This window comes from Monodon monoceros, unplaced genomic scaffold (genome assembly GCF_005190385.1).
Source record: "Monodon monoceros isolate NGI ecotype Baffin Bay Population unplaced genomic scaffold, NGI_Narwhal_1 Super_Scaffold_15, whole genome shotgun sequence".
Classification (NCBI taxonomy): Eukaryota; Metazoa; Chordata; class Mammalia; order Artiodactyla; family Monodontidae; genus Monodon; species Monodon monoceros.
The window spans coordinates 24888896-24901936 of NW_021703771.1; positions in this window are offsets into that span (position 1 = coordinate 24888896).

Genomic DNA, 13041 nt, shown 5'->3' on the forward strand with positions numbered 1-13041 from the left:
CAGCTATGGTATTTAGATGACTTGCTAAAGGAATATGTCTTAGGATCTTTATTTGTTTTCTGTATCTTAAGAAGAACCTTAAGAATAATATAAATAAAAGAGTAAAGGGACAATGGTGGTGTAAATGTTAATTAAAGCATTTAAGAATTGGGAAAAGTTACTAAATAATGATTAGCAACAATTGCTCCCCATGATCTTTGAGGCTAGAAGTAAAATTCTAGCCTGTTGATTAACGTGCATCAATATCAAGGTTTTTTTCCTGAAAATGAGTGTTAGTCATCCAATAAATTACGTTCTCATCCATCTGGACTTCTATTGTGGGCAAGGAACAGAACCACTGAAAATTCTTCAAACTTATGAGCCCATAATTACATGCTGCAAAGAAATCACACACACACACACACACACACACACACTCACATACTCATGGGCGCCTTAATGGATGGACATAAGAGAGCTTTCTTATGCAGAAACAAGTACATTGTAATAAAAAAAATCATAAAATGTTCCTATTTCTCTTGACAATTGAAGCACATCTTTATTATCCTATTAGAAATTTGAAATGGCAAACATAATAGTGTAATATCTACCAACAATATATTTTCACTATTTGGTTAGCGCAGGAAAAAAGAACAGGCAAATTTAACGTACATAATTGCATAAATACCTATAACATCAGGAATAATATGAGCTTTTCTTTTTCCAAAGCAAAGGTACTGAGAAATACCACATGCCTCCTGTTAGAATGCACAACGGGAATTATTGACAAATCAGGGGTGGATGTCATGGGGCACCAACAATTATTTTGGACTGAAATGTCAATAAGAGACATGGATTATTTTGAAATCAAATGAATAATAAATATTCTGTGCTAAAGAAATCAACCTACATGAAATCACAAGGATAAATTAAATATCTAAAACTAGGGGAGCTTGTGGAGTATTGAGTAGAGCCTTACTTGCAAATAGAACTCAGTAAATTGTGAGTCGATGGAAATGTTGGAAGTGGTATGTCCCTCCCATGATAGAGTCATTTGAGAGATGGGGCCAAGTAAAGCCAAGAGAATTAAAGAGGGAAATAACAGTTACACCAAACCCATCTTCGACATCGTCGATATGGATACTAAGATTAATAGGCTGTGTGATTCCATAGAGAGTTGAGAAAGAAAATCTATAAATTCATTTAGCAAACTTGTGCCTTCTCAAAGAGGTCTGTAAATTAAAAGTGTTGCTAAAGTTGTATGTTAAAAGCAAATATATACGCGGAGAGAGACAAAATTGAGATGCTTTGATTTTATAGCAAAATACATTTTAGAAAAGATTTAATTCTAACCTTCACAGCCTAAAACAAATTTCTACTACATAAGTTAGGGATATAACAAGATTTATGAAGCCCAAAACAAGATTTTAATTGCACAGTAGCCTTAATACCCCAGTTAATTCAAGCATTTTTAGAATGTTGAATTTACCACCGACTCTGCAGTCTTGGTAGTAATTATTCATTAGCTATAATATATCATAATACTATATTACAAAGAACTCAATCTACAGTATACAATTTAATATGCAAAAAAATGCAATTTATGTATTTGAGGTTGTACTCCATTTAATGTATGAATACACACAAAATGATTAAATAAAAGTATATTTTAGGAAATAGCTTATCTTTCTTTTTTCTATTAATACATTTAAAAATGTCATCCCTGTATCTCTAGTTTCCTTTAACAAAAGTATTGGAATATTCTGGCTAGAAATGACACAGGGAATGGACATTTCTCAACCCATCATACTAGAGATAAAGAAACTAAAGCTCAAATATATAAAATAAATTTACTCAAATTCTCATCAATTTTTTTAGTTCATATCTAGGATTAGATCATAGATCCATGGAATTTCATTGCAGTGTAATTATTTTTTTAGTTTTAAAAATGCTGTCACTTCCATAAAGTGAGGAAAATTCTGCTTATCCTTAAATCTAGCCCATATGCTGACTAGCTGTGTGGCAATGAGTGAAGAACTTTACTTTTCCAAGAATTAATTATTTATGTCAAGTCGAATAATCCTAGTACTTAATCCAGGTGGTTGTTCTAAGTAAAGTACTTCAGCAAACCCTGAGCATCGTGTCTGGCACGTGCTGAGCGCTCATTACCTACTAGGTGTCATCATCATAATCATCATTATTATTATCAAATCCTCCTGGCAAATGGCCACACAACAAATATTTGTTGACTGTTGGATCAAAATAGGAGAAGAAATTTTGGAGCATACAAAAAAGTGTGCTTTAAAAAATCTGTGTATAATTGAAGAAAATGTGAGGGAAAAGTCCCTAGCTACTTTGCCTTCATAAATAATTACTTTCTCATTTTAATTTTTTCTAGAAAGCTTATTTTTATGCCTTTAAACACATGGTATTAGAATATCTGTGGGTTCTGACTGTTTATATTCATTTATATTCCCACTGGATCTTACATCCACTGTTTTAACCAATCAACTGGGATAAAAAGATTAGCCATTCAGAAATTTACATCAGGGGAAGGCTCTCTGGGTCATCTTCAGTCCATGATGCAAGGTAATCTGTAGTACCATCAGAACTGTTACATTTTCCTCCAAAACGGGGCAAAGACTTTTTGCATAAGTCACTTTAACAGGAAAATACTCAAGTATTTCTGTATTTCTTTTCAGAATTACTCTCATCCATTTTATTTTCTGTGGTGATAAAGCAGAATGAAAAGCCACAGAATTTAGACAATTCAGTATAAAGGGCAAGTCAAATAGATGACTAAGATCTTAACAATTCCAGCAATAAAATGAAAAGACAACCTACGGAATGGGAGAAAATATTTGCAAATCATATATCTGATAAGGGGCTAATATCCAAAATATATAAAGAACTCATACAACTCAAGAGCAAAAAGCAAAGAATCCAATTTAAAAATGGGCAGAGGATCCCAACAGACATTTTTCCAAAGACATGCAAATAGCCAGGAGGTACATGAAATGGTGTTCAATATTACTAATCATTAAGGAAATGCAAATCAAAATCATAGTGAAATATCACCCCACACCTGTAAGAGTGGCTATTATCAAAAAGACAAGAAATAATTAGTGTTGGTGAGAATGAGGAGAAAAAGGAATCCTTGTGCACTATCAATGGGAATGTAAATTGGTACAGCCAATTTACAGCATGGAGGTTTTTCAAAAAATTAAAAATAGAACTACCATATGATTCAGCAATTCCACTTCTGTGTATATATCCGAAGGAATTAAAATCAATATGTTGAAGAGATATCTGCATGCCCATATTCATTGCAGCATTATTTCCCAATAGCCAGGACATGGAAACAGCCCAAGTGTCCATCAACAGATGAATGAAGAAAGAATGTGCCTTTTGGGATAACATGGATGAACAGTGAGGGCATTATGCTAAGTGAAATGTCAGACAGAGAAAGACAAATGGTATATGATCTCACTTACATGTGGAATTACAGAACAAAAAACAAAAACTCATAGATACAGAGATCAGATTTGTGGTTACCAAAGGTAGGGGGTGATAAATGGATGAAGGCTGTCAAAAGGCATTAACTTCCAGTTATAAGATAAATAAGTACTGGGGATGTAACGTACAATGTGAGGACTGTAGTTAACACTGATGTATAGTATATTTGAAAGCTGCTAAGAGAGTAAATCCTAAAAGTTCTCATCACAAGGAAAAAAGCATTTGTCCTTTTTTGTTGTTGTTAATTATATGAGATGGTGGATGTTAACTAAACTTATCGTTGTACTCATTTACGATTTATGTAAGTGAAGTCATTATGCTGCACACCTTAAACTGACACAGTGCTGTACATCAGTTACATCTCCATAAAACTGAAAGGAAAAAATAATTTAATGCACACTACATGCATTCTGTATTATTTTATTTTCATATTTTCACTTTTTTGTCTACTTGGCTTTTTCTTCTAACTAATGTCCTTCTCATTTATTTTTTTCTATTTTCATGATGTACTTCAACCTGTGTAAACTTTCTGTGGTGACTTTCTTGAGTTTGTAATTCAAAAACATTTCTTTCTATTCCCTTTCAGTTGTTTGATGCTGAAAGGGAATAGAAAGCTCATATTCAAAATAAAGACTAGCACCTTCCTTTCTCAATGTCAACATAAAAGACTTGTCATTTCAATTATTTCAAGTTATTGATTCTTCCTGCATCAGGAAATTCAATATGTATCACAGAAATTTCCACGTCATCAAATATTCTCCACAATTTTTTAATCTAGAAAGAGGATATGTAAAAGATCCACACACATACAACACTCACCAAATATGTTTTTTTAAATATGCTATGAGCCCTTCCACATTCCCTCTAGGTAAATATCTTCTTTGGGTTCATGCTTCTAACTTTAATTAAAGTAAATAATTACACCACAAGAACAATTATTCTTACCTACTATAAGATCTATATGGCAAAGTGTAAAGGAATTTCTCCTTGTTTATCCTAGGCTCAGAATTTTATAAAAACATTTTTAAAATTTAAATATTATAAGGGCATTTACATCAAAATTTTTTAAAGATCATAATTAAACAAAAATCTTTGCATTCCATGTATGTGGGAGATTTTGCCAGACTTCAGCTCTGGTTCTAAGTAATTTTTCTGACATATCACATTTTTCTTTATATAAAAAACAACTCATGTAGCATAGATTCAAAACACCTTAGCCACGTTATAAAAAAAAAATATATATATATATACACACACACACATATATATATATTTTTAATTTTGGCTTTGATTATCTAAATCATAAAGTTCACAGATTTACAAAGGCAATAAGGTGACTAATAAATATTACCACTCAAATTCATTATGGCAGTAATTGAACACATTTCTTTCTTCCTTTACTAAAATAAAGGTTTCTTAAACTCAAACTAGGAAAAAAATAAAATTTCTAAAATATTACAATTAATATTTGTCCTTGAAGACCTGGACTAATCTATAGGTCACGCAATTTCGATAGCACCTCTGCTTGAGAATAAATTATCAATATATAATAACAGATGCTACAAATTTCAAAACTTGAAAAGAACTTTACCTTCATCTCTTTGTAGTCTATAGTCATTGCTACTGGCATTTGTAAAGAACTAATGCTTATAAAAAACAGTTTCAACACCGAATACAAATTCTGGAACCTAACAGATATTCAAACAGCAGCTAGTAGTCGTTTGGCTTACAGCTTTTAAGAATGAATTATGTTGCATGTGCTTTGAGAATGCAAAGATTCATTCAAAAAATAGCCTCTCAGAGTTTGTGTAGCTGACCTCAGGCCCAACTAACCTATAAGAATGCAAGAACATTTATTTTAGCTAAATAATTAGATATTTGCCTAGTAAAATCTTTTAAGATAATTAGAAAATTATACCATCTTTTAGTTCTACCATCACCAAAGCATCACTATTATTAACATAACATGGAATTGGTATGTGCAGAAACTAAAAAAAAAAGAGAGTAAGAAAAAATGAACACTGGAACTTCAAGGGAACAAATACACAAGAAATTTATAAACAAACTTCAGGAAATTATATGTATATATGGAAAACTTTAAATTAAATATTTGGGAATCAAGAAGCTCTTCTTTTGGTTGTGATTTCATGGAGTACCAAATTCTGGGAAGAAAAGGGAGTTAAAAGACATCAAGCCTTAATTGCATTTAGTTAATATATGCATAAAATAAACATTCAGTTTTTGGCATTCCTTAATTATGTTTTAAATTATATATTTTAGGAACTTGTAAATATTGAATCCCTTAGAGCAATAGTAAATATTTTTAAACCTCCACAAAATATATCAGATCTCAGCAGCTGGTAAGATGTAATGATACATATTTATTTATTATTCGTTTAAAAGTAAATTTGGGGCTTCCCTGGTGGCGCAGTGGTTGAGAGTCCGCCTGCCGATGCAGGGGACACGGGTTCGTGCCCCGGTCTGGGAAGATCCCACATGCCGTGGAGCGGCTGGGCCCGTGAGCCATGGCCGCTGAGCCTGCGCGTCCGGAGCCTGTGCTCCGCAACGGGAGAGGCCACAACAGTGAGAGGCCCGCGTACAGCGAAAAAAAAAAAAGGAAAGAAAGGTAAATCTGCTGGTTTCATTTTATTTTCTTCTAGAAAGATTATATATACCACTATGCGTGTTTAGGTAGATAGCTTTGATACTCATATTTACTAATAGGCTGTTTTCTTTGTCTCTGTGAAACATCAAAGGCATAAATAAATAATCTGTAATTCTTCTAATAGCATTCCCATTGCTAATAGAAGCTGTTAAATTATCAGTGCATTCATAGCTTAACATTTACTTAAAAAAGCAAAGTTGAGCCCGACAGATAATGAAGGAGTATAGGAAGATTCTGCCATCTCACTTGAAAAATAAACAAAAATTTTCTCCACTAGTCTCAAAACAGAAAGCTCTTACACATTAACAGTTGAAGCCTGATTCCTCAGTAATCATATGGACTTAGAGAAACATCAGCTGAACTGATACTATTAGGGAAAATGACTCAATTTGGAGAATGCTGAGTGGATAACACTTTAAGATCTGCTTGATAGATATGATTTAGATGAGAGGAAAATGTGAAATAGTGTGTCATCCACTGCCCTCAACTTTTCTTGTCCACTTCTGATAATCACAGCTAATCGGAATTCATCCCACTTGTCAAAATACCTCCGTATTTAAGATGACAGGCAATGGAAGCAGAAACACAGACAATGATAGGTGAATGTGTGGAGAGTGGCTGAGTGGCCCCTAACATCTCAGAAGAGAGGTATCAAGAGGGCTAAAACAGAGAGAACTGACAGACCTCCAAGTAGTAACTTCCTGTTACTCTTACATAGCAGATAAATTGCAGGGCTTGGGAGTGGCAACCACGGTTCTGCTGGAGCACCAGTGATGCAGAAAATGTAAAGGATTTACACAGATTTCTTCCAAGGGGCTGTAGTCAGGCAATGAGGCAACCAGAGAAAAGAACATCACCAGCCTGTACCACTCCTGAGTGCTTTCCAAGTCACGGCTGTGATGAATTTCAGTCTCCAAGGTCTATAATCCAGTATGTGCTCCAACCAAGCTCCTAAACTATCATCTCCTTAAGGAATCACTGCCCTTCGAACAATGACAAGAGGGAGAAAAGTGGCTTTCATTCAGGAAGGACTTTTTGGTTTTGGGGTTTTAGGGTAACAAGACTAATATAGTTCCTTGTGCATAAAGAGTACTACCAGGAAAACTGGAGAACTAGAGTAGAGGGAACTTCAGTTCATAATTTCAAAACCATTTGCATGAATTTTCAGTTCAATCCCTACTTCCACTTCTCTGTGACTATCAATAGTGTTTCGTACTGTGGTGATTTTTAAATGAATACATGACCTTTTTGATGCAGAAAATACAATAGTAAGGCTTTCTGACTTGGACGTTTTACAACATGAAGAAGCACAAAAGAAAGAAAACATAATTCGACAGATGGAAATTTTCTACTTAAAAACCAGTCAAAGCGCACTGTTACTGTATCTTCAAGTCTATCTGCATTAGTTCTATATAGATTTACTCATCACTCATATTATACTCTATTTCCTCAATTCTAAAAGGTTTTCTCAGTGCACTATGGGTATCACTGCTCCTAAATTAGGTACTGATGTAAAGACTAGCTCAAGAGTACTTGGCTTAACTTTAGATTATCTTCTTTTACATTTATACTCAGATTCAAATTCAAATCAAGCCAATAGGCATGTCATCTGGTGAGAGGAAATGTGGAAAGTACCTAGTTATCAGGGAGTTTAACATAATATACAGGATGTGGAAGCTCTTGAGAGTCTTATGTTTTTTTCCAATCTTCACGCACAATAACAATACCCGACAAGAGTTAGACTGGCACAAGTATACTGTCTGTCAAAGGTGCTTCAAGATTTATTTGGTTCTTAGTCGACTCACATTACTACAAGCTCTTTGATACACAGAGCACAAAGCCACTTAACACTGTTGCTATTAGTGTTCAAACCACACTGAAAACACTTCATTAAACAGCCTACTGCAGTGTAATTGTTTAATAATATTTTGATTAGGTTGTTTAGTAGACAATCCATGCTGTAAAACATTCTCTTGCTGTCAAGTGAATCACCGGTAAAAAGGCTATTGCAAAAGACTTAAGAGAGTCTCTGAGAAAAGAAATCAAAGTGGGGGGAAAAAAACCCCTAAGTCACTCTGCTTTTAGTACCCACTGTATTCATTTCCTATAGCTCCTGTAACAAATCACCACAAACTTAGGAGCTCAAAACTACATGAATTTATGAAGTTACAGTGCTAGAGGTCAGAAGTCTGACACAGATCTCACTGGGCTAAAATCAGTGCCAGCAGGTCTAAGTTCCTTTCCGGAGGCTCTAAAGGAGGATCCATTGCCTTGTGTTTTTCATCTTCTAAAGGCTTCCCACATTCCTTGGCTTCCTTCATCTTCAAAGCCAGCAATGGCCAACGGAGTATTTCTCGAATTGAATCATGCTGACAGTGACACTTCTACCTCCCTCTTTCATTTGTAAGGACATTTGGACCCACCCAAATAATCAAGGATAATCTCTTTATTTTAAGGTCATTGGATTGACAACCTTAATTCCATCGGCAATCTTAATTCCCCCTTGCCAGGTAACATGCAAATTTCCAGGGATTGGGATACAGACATCTTTGCTGGGGTAAGGAGGGGATTGATTATTCTGCCTACCACACACCCACCATGTTGCCTCATGAAAGTTATTTAAAACTCATATTTCACACAGAAACACTTCTTTGAGTGAGTGGAGTGGGAATTTTAAAAGGAATGTTGTGCCTTTCGTATATTATATATTCCTTGGTCACCTTCATTTTAGCACAGAATCTAATTTCAAGGGTTAATGTCTAGAGTGTGGATATTCTGAACATATTTTATTCATAAAATACTTTTTAGGTCCATAACACATGGGAGATATGATTCTATAAGGCTTGGTTACAATGTAAGAAGGACTTCCGGTGCTCAAGAGAAATTACTGGGTAGTTTCCCTTTCCTTTACAACATTCTCCCTACTAGATGCAAATAAGCTGTAGCTCTCAAGAATGAAGACACAGGCTTACACCATTTTCATTAATTCCCTTTTCATGGCAATGATAACATTTGGACATATTTGTGATGAAGGTTTTTCTTACTCTCATTGCTGGCCTCAAAAAGTACTACTCTTTAGTGCCATACAAAATAGTCATTATTTTCCCAAACATTTCTTAATGGCAATGCATGTTTACTGAAAAAGTTTGCATAATTCTGTTGAATAATAAAATTTTTTTGTCATTTTGCTCAAAAAATAATAGAAAAGTTTCCTAATTCTTTGAGGTGGTAGGCAGAAATACGTACATTTTGAAATTTAATAAAATATTATCATTATAGTACCATAAATTTCAGAACAATAAACGCCTTTAAATATTATGTACAATAACTTTCTAAACTCACCTATTTCCTCGATGGGGGAATCCAGTATTTCTGAAAACTTTTCCCATCTTCATTAAGTTCTGAATATTAAAAATATATTCTTTATATCAAGTCCAGTTTTTTTCACCTTGCATGATATTTTAATCTGTTTGGTGAAGTCCAGCTCCTTCATTGTCACATAGGACAATTTTAATTTCTGTCTCTATGTCAACACTGAGAATACTTAAAGAAAGCTACAGTCTATGCCCTAGGATAGAATAAACATACTAAACTCTATTATGGCTTGGTGTCTGATCCCTTCATCAGCCTGGTTGGGTACATTTAAAAAGAGTCCTGTTTACATCAGTCTTTCTCTTAAAGTCTTGCTCCTGAAAGGAAATAGTAGGTTCTGTAGGAAATAGGTGTGATCGGATCAGACTTTTCCCATTGCCATGCTTAGACTCTGCATTTCCATTGATGCAGACAAAGGTCCTGTTTGTGGTATAAGCCATCACAATTCACTTTCTATTTTCACAGTATGTTTTCAGTGAAAATTGCTGGTGTTTTTATTTTGCATTTTACTTCATTTTACAGTTGACCCTTGAACAGCACAGTGTTAGGGCACTGACCCTCATACAGTCAAAAATCCATGTATAACTTTTGACTCTCCAAAAACTTAACCACTATAGCCTACTGTTGACCAGAAGCCTTACTGATAACATAAACAGTAGATTACCACATATATTGTATGTTATACATAGTATATACTGTATTCTTACAATAAAGTAAGCTAAATAAAAGAAAATGTTAAGAAAATCATAAGGAAGAGAAAATACATTTACAGTACTGTACTGTATTTATTGATACTGTTAACATCATCTGTTTACAAGATGAATCATTTGTCAGTACTTATATCAATATTGTCTTATATGATATAAAACACTGTACGCATTATATATATTACTAATACTAGAAATAAAAATGAAAAGGTAATGTGAAAAAGAAATTCATATTTATTTACAGGTATAATGATTCATGCATTGATAAGGAAGAAGCGGCAATATGATTGCTTCACCATAGACTAGCTAACCACTAATAAATGAATTGTTATAAAATTTTTATGACATTGAGTATTACATATTCATAATACAATATTGGAAACATTGTTACATTAAAAAAAACCACTTACCTGTGATAATAGGCTGATAGTTCCTCCAATAATGAGAAAGGCATACTATACAGTAATTTGATTCTTTGAAAGCAAAGTTATAAACAGTAAGAAAAGTAACACGTTATTTGTTTGTATTAAATATCACTTACTGTATGCCTATGTAAGAATAGGCTATCCACTTCAAAGAAGCCTTGCATGTGAACTTCCGCACGATGAACACTTAGGTGATGACGATGATACAACAATGTCTCATACAGTTCTTGCTCTACAGTTAATTAGATTTTCACAGGAAAACACTCACACATACGCAACAGGTAAGTTTATTAGGCGTATGACATGATGATTACTTACTATTCATTACATGGAGGTGGACCATAATAAAGGTCTTCATCCTCGTAGTCTTCACCTTGAGTAGGCTGTGGATGAGGAAGAAGAGGAAGGGTTGGTCTTGCTGCCTCAGGGGTGGAAGAGCTGGAGGAGGTAGATGGGGAGGTAGGAGAGGTAGGCATACTCAGTGTAACTTTAAGGAAATACATTATAATCTCTGTCTGACTTCCTTGCTTTTTTGTTTCTCTAAAAATGTTTCTATACACTATCAATCCTTCCACTGTTTGCTTTTGTTTCAGTGCCCATATCACTGAAAGGTCCATATCATAAAAGAAGTCAAAAGCAATCTTGAATAATTGGAACTTTCTGCCAGATTTTCTAATGCAAATTTTTTTTTTTTTTCTGGCCCTGTTTCCTCTATGTCTTCTCCCTCCTCATCTGGCACTGGTTTGGAAGCACTCATCTCCACCAAGTTGTCTTTTGTTAATTCCTCTGGTGTGGTGTCTATTAGCTCTTGAATTTCTCCAAGATCCATATCTCAAAACCCTTCACCCCACACTTTATTTTTTTTTCGCAATATTCACAATCTCTTTCATGATTTCCTTGATTGGCTGTGTCCTAAATCCAGTGAAGTCATGCACATCTGGACACAGTTTTCTCCAGCAAGAATTTATTGCTTTGGGTTTGATGGCTTTCATGGTTTTCTCTAAAACAACGATGACACTGTCAATGGTGTAATCATTCCAGATTTTCATGATGTTCTCTCTATGGGGGCTCTCTCCCATAATGTTGATAATCCTTTCCATAGAGTCCTCTGTGTAATGAGCCTTCAAGATCCTTATAACCCCCCCATCTAGACACTGAATTAGAAAATTGTGTTTGGGGGCAAGTAGACCACTTCAGTGCCTTCAGTATTCAGCTCATGAAGTGCTGGCTGGGCAGAGGCATTGCCTAATAAAAAAAAAAAAAAAAAAAGAAACAAACAAAAAATTTAAAAGGCAACCCCTTACTGGCAAGATACTTCCTGACTTCAGGGGAAAAGCATGGATGGAATGAATCTAGAAAAAGTTTTCTGGCTGCCCAGGCCTTCTTGTTGTACAACTGAAAGACTGTTGGCTGGTGTTTACATTTTCCCTTCACAGCTCAGGGATTAGCAGCTAAGGCCAGTCCTGCAGTTTGCTTCAGTAGTACTGCTGTTAAGTCTCTTTCATAGTCTATGGTACTTTTAGGTTCTCTTATTAATCTATTTTTCAATCTTTTATTTTACATCTGAAAAACAAAACTTTAAATACGGCTTCATTAAACTTCACCTTATTAGATGTAATCCAAGCTGACTGAGAGCTTTTGGGATATTGATTCTCTAACCCAAACTTATGCAGTTTCCTTCCTAGAGTTATGTCTGCTGTGCAGTTGATTAAATGCCCTGGATGTCTTCAGTAAAGTCATGGCTAAAAGGTGAATAAAATTAGTCTGAAGAATGCCAACAAGGGTGGTCACCAATGCATGAAGCAACACATTCCCAGCAAAGTCTTTCTCACTCACCTGACTTAAATATTGGCTATTACAATAATTCCTAAACATCAATTCATTTTTTACTTAGGATCCTTAGTACTTTTCACATAAAGCTGAATGCAAAATGCTGTTGTGAGGAACATACAAAATGGAGATCCTCTTGTTGAAGCTGTGCTAGAAACCCAGAGCTTGTTGCCCAGTCTGGGCTTTACTGGGTAGGTAGCCCCAGAATGCTGCTGTTGAACTTGAGGGCCTCAGGGCATGAAAAGTGTCTGTTCCGGTTGTTTGCAAAACAACAACAGAAACTTTAGTTCAAACCTCATTAAATATATGCTGTGAATCAGTAAGTTTCACAATCAAGTCCACTCTTTTTTAGTTAGTAATTTACATTTGTCCTTTCAAAATGTCAATTACTATAAATCACTTAACTGTTTCTTGATGTCAAATTTCAGGTTGGGGTATGAAAACATGATATTATCATTATATATTAACCAAAATTTCTAGTCCTTATTCTAACTGAGCACTACAATCAGAGAACAAAAAATTTAGAATTAGACAATTATTTCAGGCA